Source organism: Balaenoptera musculus, chromosome 16 (genome assembly GCF_009873245.2).
Source record: "Balaenoptera musculus isolate JJ_BM4_2016_0621 chromosome 16, mBalMus1.pri.v3, whole genome shotgun sequence".
NCBI classification, from domain to species: Eukaryota; Metazoa; Chordata; class Mammalia; order Artiodactyla; family Balaenopteridae; genus Balaenoptera; species Balaenoptera musculus.
Window position 1 is genome coordinate 49,051,107 of NC_045800.1, and position 10,388 is coordinate 49,061,494.

Here is a 10,388-nt window from a genome sequence, read left to right on the forward strand (position 1 = left end):
CTTTTGTATTAGGTCTCTGATAATTTGGGGGGAAAGCACAATGTGGGGCTTTGTTTCCACTTCCAGGGCCACAAAATAAGAGAAGGAGTTTTACAGCCGAACCAGACCGAGAAATTGTGCGTGTGACACTGAGCCGGGATCCACGCCGTGGTTTTGGTAAGAGGGCTCCTGGCAGGGGGGACCCAGTCTTTCCCTCTGGGCAGAGGGGAGGTGTGTGCCATCTTCCCTTTAGACTTTTCTACTCCCTTTTCCTGCCTGTCCTCTCCCAATTTGCCTTTTTCAGTGATCACTTCTTTTTCTTCCCTTTAAATGTCCCTAACCAGCAATGGGATGTTGGGGTCAAAGTTTCCTTTTAGGCCTGATCAGGTTTTGGGGTGCAGATCTTGAAAATCTAAGTACAAGATAGAAAAAGACTTTTCCGTCTAATACCACGTAATAACCTTTCTCTATTATATTTAGATTCTTAGGGATGGGGAAGAGTAGTCAATCTTTTTCACCTCTTACTATTTACCATATTCGAAGACCCTTAAGAACACATAAGAAACAAGGCACTGAGAGAAGTTACTTGATTAAAAATCATCTTTTTTTTCCAATCTGATTATGTATTGGAACAAAATCCATGCACTTTGGTGGGCTGTGTTCCTAGCTGTAGTTGTGCTTATGAATGCGGGACAATCCACTTTTCTCCATGCGTCATGGCAGAGTAGAAAGAGCTGTTGGAGGATCAGAGGACCTAGGTACAAATACCAGCATTGCTACTTAGTAGCTGTGTGATCTCAAGCAAATAACCTAACCTCTCTGAGCTGCAAAATCATTAAGTATCATCTTCTTTCATATAATTGGATTATAGGTTTTGTCATTAATGAGGGAGAAGAGGTAGGCAAAGTTGATCCTGGCATCTTTATATCTTCTATTATACCTGGGGGACCAGCTGAAAAAGCTAAAAAGATCAAACCAGGTATGTCTTTTTTGATTGCCAGAGATGCTGCTTTAAGGAGCTGCTCTTTCTCATTTCCTTGATGGGATTATTGAGATGTCTTATTTTTCCAGGAGGGCAGATACTAGCCTTGAATCACATCAGTCTGGATGGCTTCACATTCGACATGGTTGTTAGAATGATTCAGAATTCTCCTGACAACATAGAATTAATCATTTCTCAGTCAAAAGGTATGTCTTAACCCACTTTCAGAAGCTGGAGAGCTTCCTTTATTTTCAGGAGTACATTTTTACCACAGAGTACTGGGGCTTTAAGTCCGTGTAGGTCTTTTGTATTACCTCTCTCGTGGTAGTGGCTTTGGCACAAATCAATAAACTCTGCAATTTCAGGGGCAGAATGGGCTCTACCATTGCTTGTCCTGCTGAATGGGAGAAGCCTACTCTAGTTCTTTATTAGATGCAGCTATTGTGTGTTTTTCTGCCACTCTTCTCGCATGACAGGGAGGATATTCTTTCTATCACCCAAGTCCTTATTGAAAGTAGCTACTGCAGTAATTCTACATATTTGGGGCTTAGTCGTGGAATCCAGTGGGAAGGAGACAGGGGGCTGTTCTTGAAGCTGAAGAACATAACAAGCATTCTGTTCTAATTTGGTTAGGACTCAGCATGTTAGAGATCAACCAAAAGAGTAAAGGTTTTTTTTATTTTTAAAGATGATTTTATTCATCCTTTAGATAACTATCCAACAATTGCCTATACTGAAGAATAATATGACTATGTTTATTTGGGTCAGGTTTGGGGTGGTAATGGGGGGATGTTAACATCCCTTTCCCTCCCAGTTACCTGGGCTCACCACAGCTTTTTGGTTGGATGATCCTGCCATTTTTCAGCAGACTGCCTACAAAGCCAGGCCCACACTCTAGGAGCTTTGTACAATTTCCTCTCATGTACAGAAATGCTTCATGTCACACCAGCCAGCATTTTCTGGGTCCTAAATGTAGTCACCCCCTTGGCCTCGCCCTCTGAAAACCACATGCCCTCTCTCACTCTTGCACATGTACACACCATCACCAGATGGCTTTCCAGGTGCTGCATCTGCCCTTCGTCCAGAAGCTGTGGGGGGATGAGGGGTGGCAAAGCTGGGGCCTTAGCCATGTGCCTTTCATCCTGTGCTTGGACCTGACCCAGGGACTGGCCCGGTCCTTCCACAGCACCCTCCCCAGCTCACTTCTCTGTTGGATTTCCTACACTGTCACTGTTCTTCCCACAATGTTTTAGCTGTCCTTGCATTTCCCGCCATACTTTGCACAGGAAAGGACAGAGGAAAGCAATCAAACCATCCTATTTTTAAAATCAGGAAACATAATGCAGCTGAGCTGGAATCCATTCAGTGTCAAGGATGGCCTGCTGGGGTGGGGATGTCCAAAACTGGCACCCAAAGTCTGTGAGGCCCCAACCTCACTTTAGAGTTTCTGATGATGGAGTACCCACAGTGCCTGTGAATTGCATGTCCTCTCACCCTGGAGTCCCTGTCACCTGTTGGTAACTCTGCCTGGTCACAGTTGGGGTTCCTCGAAACAGCTGCCACCTTTGTTGGAGGAAGATGCTTCCACAGTGACTCTGGCTGGTCACTGTGGGCAGAGGCTTGACCACCGTGAGTTTCTATCTGGTTGGGCTGCTGTTGGGGCATGTGCTCTAGACTGGAGATCAAAGACAAGACAGAGAGCCTTCCCATCAGGAGCAGACATCACCCTCCACTACAGATTGAGTTTTAATTACCCACAGAAGTTCTAGCTTGTATTTCCATTAGGCAAGACATACATTGCACAGCTTGACGTTTTAATCCAGTCATAAGTCTTGTTCTTGTCTCTTGTGGAGGGTGTGGAAGAAAATAAACAGATGCTTACAACATTGCTAGAAGGACAATGACAGTAGAATAGCTAATGAGAAGCAGCCGCATAGCGCAGGGAGATCAGCTCGGTGCTTTGTGACCACCTAGAGGGGTGGGATAGGGAGGGTGGGAGGGAGATACAAGAGGGATGGGATATGGGGATATATGTATACGTATAGCTGATTCACTGTTATACAGCAGAAACTAACACACCATTGTAAAGCAATTATACTCCAGTAAAGATGTTAAAAAAAAAAAAAAAAGAAATTGCCAGGAGTCAGACATTACTGAACGGTGGCCTTCCACTCTCTACTGAATACCTTTGGGCTTGAACAACTTCTAATCTGATTCATTAAATTAAGTTTATCCACTGTGTGAGTTGAGCATTTTCCTGAGTACTAATGAGTCTGTATCAAAAGTTGTAAACTTACTTGTGTGTCTATATATCCAGATGTAAAGAAAATCTATCTGTGTTCCTTCCTCCCATATAGGTTTGTTAAATAGCTGATATTAACATATGCATGGTAAATAGCTGACATTAACATATGCATGGTAAATACATGTATTGAGGCTCTTAGTACTATGTACTAAGCTGTAATCTCTTTCTCTCTCTCTCTACATGTATAAACATCTCTCTATATTTAATTTCTAAGCCTCACCAACCCTACAAGGTAGTTGAGATTATCTCTATTTTAGATATGAGGAAATTGAGGTCCAAAAATGTGAATTATCTTGCCCAAGGTTTTACCTAGTGATTCCTGACCTCATGTTCTTTCCTCTGCTCTGTGCCAGCTCAAGGGTCAGACATGGGGTAAATGGGAATCAGTGGCCCAGTCTTCACCCAAAGGGAGTCCACCATCTGGTTAGTACCAAGTTCCCCCCAAAGAACCAGACACGGTGAACTTTGGATCACAGGGTGATTACAGGTGTGCTCAGCAGGGACTCTGGAAGAGGCTGGCTTTAAGAGCAACATGCTGCTTGTGGGGTTTTGGGCAATATTTAATCCTTTTGACTCTGCTTCCTTATGTTTGAACTGGAATCACACCTTCCTGGTGGGTATGTTGAAAACATGGAAAGATACGTATATGTATATGTGTATATATATATATATACACACATATATGTGTGTGTGTGTGTGTGTGTGTGTGTGTGTGTGTGTGTGTGTGGTGCCCATAATGTGGCAAGAGCTTAAAAAGGGGGAACTGCCATTATAACTGTCCATTGCTCCTGTGTTTTCATAATTGGGTCACACAAGCTCTATTTAACTTTCAAGAACACATCCAGAATCTTCCCTTCCTCTATTCTAAATGCATCATCTCTCATGAGGTGCTAAACTCACATGGCTCCCAGCAGCTATAAAAGGTCTTTCTGTCATTGGAGGCAAATGCTATGCCCCACATAGAAATGCCACTGAGACGCCAGCCTTTCCAAGCTGTTGATTTCTTCTTGGCTTGTTTTTATAGGTGTTTGCGGAAATACCTCAAGCGAGGAGAAGAATAGCACGGCCAACTCTGGGGTCTTCTCTACAGACAGCCTGAGCAACGGGCACCTGGGAAGTTTTTCATCACACACACAAGACCAGGAAAGAAATATTGAAGAACTGGAAATGGCTCGGACTCAGAGCTTAATGCCCAGGCTGAGGCCTCAGCTGTCTGCTCTGCCATTTAAGGTAATCATTTCCTTGCTTCACTCTCTAGAATCCGGAGGAAAGAGAACAGGCTGTGGAGCCCAACAGCCTTGGCTCCAAAGTCCCTCTTTGTTCTCTATTTGCCACGTCAGGAAATAAATACTTACAGTGCATGGTTGTTGAGAAGAATATAAAGGGGAAAAGGCAAAGCTTCTAGTGCAGTGCCAGGGCTCAGTGTTTGAGATTTCAGTGTCCTCGGTCACTAATTTTAACTGTGACTGGTAATAACTGGCTTCTGCCAAGGGCAATGCATGGACAATCAGACATCTTGTATTCTTGGTCTCTAGTTAGTCCTCAAGCTGCAACTCATTGCCTTTGCTCTTGACAACACACCAAGGGGGAAGAAGACAAAGGCCAGCTTTGGCATGCAGAGAACTGTCTGCTTTAGTCCCAGGGCTGCCAGACTCCAGCTGTGTTTCCTTAGACACTGGATGGAAAGGTCTCCTTTTGCCCCGCCAGACCTCTCTCCGTTTTTCTCTGGGCCCCGCGGAGCTGACATTCACAGACTGTGTCAGCCCTCTGTCTTCTGGTTGGCTCTGCCCAGAAGCCCTGTGTCTGGGAAAAGAGAGTTGTTTTCCTTTATCTCACACTACTACCCCACTCACAACACTCTGACACCAGTTGGGTGGATTTTCCACATCAAGCAATTCCGACACTAACAGACTGGAATTAGCACCAGATCCCACAGGTGAAGGACCCATCCCTCAAGACAGCCTCCACTCCAGATGACAATGAAGTTGTCGGTCCCCAGGTTACCCACACTTCTGTCTGACTTGGCTGCAAATTGGAGGTCCCCATGACCCCCTCCTTGGGTTTGTTAATTTCCTAGAGCAGCTCACAGAATCCAGGAAAACAGTTTGCTTGCTATCGCTGATTTACTATAAAGGATGTTTTAAAGGTACAAGGGAACAGACAGATGAAGAGATGCATAGGGTGAGGTCTAGAAGGGTCCTGAGGGCAGGATCATCTGCCCCTGTGGAGTTAGGGTGTGCCGTACTCCCTGCATAGATGTGTTTATGAACCTGGAAACTACGAATCCCACACTTTTGAAATTTCTGTGGAGGCTTCAGCACGCAGGCATGGTGGACCATTAGCTCAATCTCTAGCCCCTCTTGCCTCCCCAGAGGATGGGGGGTTGAGTGGAGTGGAAAGTTTCAAGCTTCTAATCATGGCTTGGTTTTCTGGTGACCAGCCCCCATCCTGAAGCTACGCAGGAACCAGAGTTCCCTCTTTAGAACAAAAGACATTCTTATAACCCAGAAAATTTCAAGGGATTTGAGAGCTCTGTGTCAGGAGCTGAGGTCAAAGACCAAATATTAGAACAAAAGATGCTCCTAGTCTCCTATCACTTAGGAAATTTTTTTATTTTTGAATTTAGCCATCCGTGTATTTTAGTTTTTTATCACTCATTGTGATATAATTGACATATATGTGTGTGTCTATACATATGTACATATGTATAGACACACACACACGCATATATAGCAAAATGATTACCACAACAAGGTTAGTTAGCAGGTCCATCCCCTCACAGAGTTAAAATTGTGTGTGTGTGTGTGTCGAGAGTGTTTTGGATATACTCTCTTAGCAACTTGCAAATATACAAGACAGTATTTCTAACTGTAGTAACCATGCAGTACGTTACATACCCAGAAATTATTTACCTTATAACTGGAAATTTGTACCCTTTGACACCTTCACCCATTCTCCCCACCGCCCACCCCTCACCCTCACCCTGGCAACTACCAATCCACTACTCTGCTTCTGAGTTTGTTTTTTCAGATTCCACATATATTACTTAGGAAATTACAAGGGTTGAAGGAGCTCTGTGCCAGGAATGGGGGGCAGAGACCACTATATAGGTTTTCTCTTATTTCACAATCCAGTGGGAGCCTGCAGCTGGGGGATGAGTGAGTACTGGCTTGTCACTCTCTGCCTGTGCTCAGGTCGGCTGTGACCCTCTGCTGAAGAACACAGCTCCTGTTAGGTGCCCTTTGCCCCAGAGCTCTTTACCACTCGCTCAGTTCCATCAGCCATCCCCCCTCTCGCTCCTCAGGCTCAGGGGAGGTAAAAGCACCCGCAGTTTCTAGCCCCGGGGTGCTTAGCTCTCCTAGTCGGTTTCTTTAACTGCTTGCCCACACCTTTGAAAGCAGGCCTTGTGTCAGCTCTCCTCCATCACCCAGGATGGGGATGTACACCTTCTCTTTCTTGCTGGGACTCTGGTTGAAAGGGGCAAGTTACCCCACCTCTCTCAACCTAATTTTTCTCTCTTATGAGAGAAGCAGTGATGTCTGGGCACAGAGCTGTGGAGACAGAAGTGCCAAGGATCTGGCTGGCAGTAGGGCTCCATGTAGGCTAGATCCTCCCTCACTGGCCGTGGTGCTCACCCGGATGGTGCATCCCATGAAGAGCTGGACGGGAAGTCGGCAAAAGAATAATAGTAACAGTGGACACTTACTGAGTGATTAAACATGTGTCAGGCAAGGTCCTGAGCACTTGGATGTGTTATGTCACGCAAGCTTCATTACAAGCCTGTGAGATAATTACTATCATCAACACTTTTTATCAGTGGGGTCCCCGAGGCACAGAGAGACAGGAACGTGCCCGTGGTCTCTCAGGGAGTACGTGGCAGAGCTGGGATGCGAATCATAGGAGTGGGATTCCAGAGCAGAAAACTTCCCCCCAGGCTGCACTTCAGAAAGCCCCCTCTCACAGGAAGCAGGGCCGAGAGGGCTTCCAGTTGGGGCCTCTGGGGCTGCACCTGCGAGCTGGTTTGTGCTGGGCAGTTGAGGGGAGCAATGGTGCACCAAGGCCACAGCTGACCACGGCACAGACTGCAGAACTTGTGCCATCTGGGCTCTCTGGGTCACGTGGCCAGCTCTGCGGGTAGGTAACCTTTTGTGGCATAGTTGAGTTACACCCTCTCACTTTGGACCTTGACCTCAGTGGTTGCTTTACTCTTTGAATTTTAAAATTTAGATAAAACCCCTTGCCAGACCACGGGATATGGAGCATCTCTGAAACAACTGGGGTTTCATCTGTTTCTATACCAAATCTCTTTGGAACCTCTTCTGTTGAATCGTTTTTTTTTTTTTTTTTTTTTTTAGCTTACTTCAGCCTGTTTATTTTCCTGCATATTAATTGTATTTTCTGATGTGGTGGACCGGGCAGCCGCTAAACAGCTTAGCCAAGGGGACAGATAGGACAAAAGGCTGGGAGTATCTGTGGCCCCATCTTCTTGGCACAGTTCATCGAAAGACCCTTCCCCATGAGAAGTAGTTCAATATGGGCAGGTCTGTCTTATCACTGTCATCTCCCCAACTATCGCAGTACCTGACCCATAGCAGGTGCTTAATTAATCTTGTAGCATGACTGGACGGATGAATCAACATGACATGCATGTCACAGCACCAAGCAAAATGCCTGGCATGAGGTAGAAAATACTCTCTTCTGTCATTCCCTCAAGCATTCAGCCACTGTAAAGTAGAGACCCAGTACAGCTACTCTTGCTAGAGATGATTGAAGGTCCTCCTGAGGTTTTCTTCTGCTCCAGAAGCTGCTGTGTATCTGGTATCCAGCATGCCTTCACTTGATTGGTGTCATGTGTGAAGCTACCAGGAAGTGTCTAGATGACTTCAGTTCTCATAACAATATTTGCATCATGAGTAGAAACAGGAGGGAATCTATTGAGACCCTGTTATGTGCTGGGCATCATTCATACTCACTGTTAGAAGGTGATCTCTCATTGCAGTTCCGTGGATTGGGAAACAAGTCTGGAGAGACCAAGAGACAGGTGCAAGGTCATACAGGGAGAACTGATTAAGCTGAGAGTGAATCCCCTGTTGGCCCAGCCCTGAAACTTATGATTTTTTTGATGTGCAATGCTGCTGGCTCCTGAGAGCAGGTGAGAGCTAAGAGGTGCCATCTGCTTAGGCAGGGCCAGCGCCTTCACTTCTTCTTTCTTTTTGTTTGTTCATTTGTGGCAGGGTACTGGTTCTTCGTGCCTTCTATCACCTTCAGAAAACAATGCCAGTGAAATCTACTTTGTGGAGCTGGTTAAAGAAGATGGGACACTTGGATTCAGCGTGACTGTAAGAATTCTTAGGAGAGCTTAGAAAGTAAACAGTTGAAAGATGTTCACCTGGAGTCTTGGTGGGCATTGCACTCATATGCCAACCTCTGATAACCCAGTGCTCACTGGGTACAAGCAGAACATCAGAAGTGATGAACCAAGAAAGTCACTGGGGGCCTCAGTGAGGGATGGGAGTTCAAAGTGAAACTGGGAGACCAATGGCAAACTTGGGAAGAGCAGACACTCCAAGCAGTGTGGGTGGAATTATGGTTATACTGGACAATAGGAGAGGGTAGCATTGTGGAGCTTCAGGGACACAAGCCAAAGGTGAATGGGGTGGTCCCTGGTCGTCAGGTTGGTAAGACCTCTATTCAGGACAGACACTTTGCATTTGGTTTCTGAGCTCCATCTGGCAGACCCGGGAGGAGGGAGGATAAAAATTGTACAAGAATGATATTATATAATCCCACTGATGTAAAAAATTTTATATATGTGTGTATACATACATGGAAAAGTTAGAAGAAAAAGATAAAGTTAGATCTTTAGTGACCTGTAAGGATGTTCATAGTCTATTGTTAAGTTAAAAAAAAAAGTTGCAAAATACTGTGTGGTTGAATTCTGCTTTTGTATCCACAAACCAACACACAAGGATACAGAATATGCCAGGCACCAGCCTTTGGGCCCATCGCTGTATCCACCTTTGCTGGTCACTGCTTATGGAGAGACGATGTGGTACATTGATGTGACTCATTTCTGAGCACCTGCCATTGGCCAGTGCTGGGCTGGATATGACACAGCTCCCTCACACGGCTCATATCGTTACACTTCTTGTGAGCACCTAAACTTCTGCTCAGTGGATAATAAAGCCTAAACAAACAAGTGAACATATAAGATGGTGTCACATGGAGATGAGGTGATGGGATAGAGCGGAAGGCAGATGGGGGCTCTCTGAGTCAGGGAGGTGGGGGAGGCCCCTTCAGGAGGGGACAGATGGGTGGTGAGTTTTTCATTGTGTTTTCCAGGGTGGCATTAACACAAGTGTGCTGTGTGGAGGTATCTACGTGAAATCCATCATTCCCGGAGGGCCAGCAGCCAAGGAAGGGCGGATCCTGCAGGGTGAGGATGGAGTCATGCTGGGCTCTGCGTTCTGTGGTGTGATGAGCCCCGGCGTGGGGGGTGCAGCCTTCAAGCCTTGCCCCACTCTCACTCTGATGCCTTGTGCAAATGATTGCCTCTCCAGGTCATGGTTTCCTTACCTGGAAAAGGAGATGATTTAACCTGACCCACCTACCTGATATGTTAACATGGGGCCCAAATGCTTGGGAAACATAAGGTGATTTAAAAATATGAAATTTTAAATAAACTTGTTGCTGTTTGGCTTTCATGGGAGAAGCCGTGCTCCCCATGGAGGACAGAGCAGGCACTGGTGACCTCCACTTAAGTATCCGGGAAGGACACCAGCAAGCCTCCTCTCTGCCCTTCCTCACGTCCACTGCTCTGAAGGAAGGGGGGGGGTGGATTTTTACTGTTCTCCAAAATGGCTAGAATTGAGCTAAAAAGGGCACCTACGATCTTACCTATCTCCATTTTCCCTAGAATTCCAGGGTCCCTGGCATCAACCAGGTCTCCCTGACGTTTTCTGAAATAAAAAACATCCTGGAGATATAAATATCACCCCTAAGAGACTTGCAAAAACTTTCAAAAATGGTTTCACAGGAAATTGGGAGAAAGGATAATGTTGTACTTGTTAGCTGGCTTAACTGCTCTGTGAGCCAAGGATAGAGGTTTCTAGACCACTGATC